The sequence below is a fragment of the Rhagoletis pomonella genome, unplaced genomic scaffold (assembly GCF_013731165.1).
Source record: "Rhagoletis pomonella isolate Grant_MI unplaced genomic scaffold, Rhpom_1.0 Rhpom_scaffold_00002, whole genome shotgun sequence".
NCBI classification, from domain to species: Eukaryota; Metazoa; Arthropoda; class Insecta; order Diptera; family Tephritidae; genus Rhagoletis; species Rhagoletis pomonella.
This window is the reverse complement of record NW_023458556.1, coordinates 107,588,677-107,591,340: the sequence shown is the minus strand read 5'-3', so window position 1 is coordinate 107,591,340 and position 2,664 is coordinate 107,588,677.

Sequence of the window (2,664 nt, the reverse complement as noted above, 5' to 3'; positions counted from 1 at the left end):
TTTTTTGTTTTTATGTATGTTACCGCATAACTTTGGACCGCGTCAACCGATTTCGATAATTATTTTTGCATCGGAAAGGTAGTGTCTCAGAGGTGGTCCCATACTAATCTCGTTAAGATCCGATCAGCGGATCATGAGATATATATATATATATATATTTTTTTTATATGGGAGTTGAAGTCGGTTTTTTTTTGCTAAAAATTACTAGTTGTTGTAGAAAATGCCCATTCATTAATGGCCAAAGGAACAAATTAAAAAAAATAAGTTTCAAGATCCGAAAGTTTTTTAGCTTACGGTGGTAGAAGTACTACAAATGTAATTTAGTAAAAAAAAAGTGTTATCTATTCCACAAATGTGGTGGCGTCCGAGCACTGACTGTTGAGCAAAACTTCGCTGCTTCGCACCCAAGCGCATGTGTGTGATAGTGTGAGTGCCCACCTCTGTCTTACATACATACATATATGGTCCAATTACATGCTACTAGAAAGCTCGCTAGGTGGTGCTGTAGTAGAGTTATTTATAAGAATCGTATTTATTTACCGATTTCGTTCAAATAATAATCAAGATTTTAGGGGTGTTTGGCAAATTTAATATTTCGATTCTTGTTTTACTCGAAAAGACCTACCAGAAAATATACATAACTTCCCAGCTATTTTTTAGTGTCGCACAGTGTTATCAAAAAGTAAATATCAATAGTTATTTTGTTTCATTATTTAAGAACAAAATTGTAAACAAACTATATGTAGGAGTACGTACTCGTCCTGAAGCCTTTCAAAGGCTTCCTTATGTCTTCTGCTCAAATGGCTTTTGAAATTTCCCAAGTGATCACTTGTTAATTTCGCTTGGCAAAATTTGCACACAAATAACCCCTCTCGAGCCAAAAAGTACGATTGCACTAATTCGCCTACTTTTTTACGACCCATTACTCCCTCAATTGCTGCAAATAATAAAATATGCCTGTTTATTAAATTTTATGTTTGATATTTTTTTTTGATAATCGACGAAAAAAATTTTTGATGACATAGTTTTCTGATAATTAACAAACCGATTTTTTTTTTTTGATAAACACATAGGCTGAATTTCTTTATTCATTCTGAACGTTTGGAATAAACTTTTTTGTTTACTTATTCTTTAGAACGTTCCTGATGATATGTTAACGTATATTTCAAACGTATTCTGTTTATTCCGGCTGTGAAATGGGATTATCCGGAATGTATAAAGAAACGCAGCCATAATGTTAACATTATCGATGTACAAAACCAAAAGAATTTGGTATTTTCGTTTATTGATAAAATTAACATAAATGTGCAGCCCTGGTTTTGTAGCCCATTGAATTCTAGTAGAACAAAGTACAAGTTTTAAATAGAAAAAAATTATGGTTGATTTTTTAGAATTTTTTTATCCCATTTGCTTCCATATAACGAATATACAAAATTTATTTTTATATGGAAGAAAACCGAAAAATCCTGGACAAAAAAAATCTAAAACATCAACCGTAATTTTTAGCCATTTAAAACTTGTACTTTGTTCTACCTTAATTCAATGGGCTACAAAACTGCATACGCAGAATCTTAGAGTTAGAAATTTTTGCGAAAGTTTGTAAAATTTTTTTTTTAATATTGCACAAGGTCTGAAACTTGGTTTTACACAGGTTTTGTTAAAGAATGAACTATATTTTTATAAAAAAAATAATCAAAATTAAATAACAACAAAAAGAATATGTTAAAACTTGTCAAAATGTGGTGCGGCCATAATTATTTCGACCACTGTACATATACTCTAGCGAATTTGCATTTCCATAATACCATAATTTTAAGAGTACAGAAACACATATATTTGTATTTGATAATTTGTAAATGACACTTTTATGAGGCGAGAGCCATTTTCAGTGAGCTGGGTGAAAATGAAAAAATTATTATCTACAAAGGAAAAAACCGAAAGCCCTCAAAGGGAGATGGAGTTTCTAAAATTCCTTCAGAGTCATGTGTTAACGTGCTATGTTTTGGTTAAGGAAATTTAACTCCACTCTTTGTTCCGTACCCTCGGCCTCACTAAAGAAACTATTGAGGGATTCACAGCGGTGTCGTAAGTGTCGTATTGTTGTATGTCGTAAACTTTAAAAGCTTAAAAAATGCTTAGAGAACTTGAAACTACAACCAACTATTTTTTTAACACTCCGAAAATGCATAATATTACTTTGATGGTACTTTTCGAACCCCCTTAATATATTTTTTAGGCGTACAACAATACAACAATGCGACACTTACAACACCGTTCGGAATACCCGATACAAATTTAGAACTCTACCAGAACCCAGGCGTTAAATGCTTGTTGCGCTTACGGAATTTTATTCAGCCATAAGTTTTAGATGTCAGTATGAGTTTATGATAGCCTTATGAATACATGTGTTCATATGAGCCAAAAATGTGCGTCCAGCAATGCAAGAAGAGTTGAGCGCCGAAAAACCAGATACAGTTGCCAGACGTATGTATTGATTTTTCAACCCTCGTACCGATTTTGTTAAATTTGCAATCCATACGCTATGTCCTGATTTTTCAAAATTTGTGCTTATTTGTACTGAATTTTCAATTCTAAGCATACAAATTTCTCTAAAAGAAGAGTGATAGTCATTTGATTGATCATGTGATACTCATTGGTGATGGA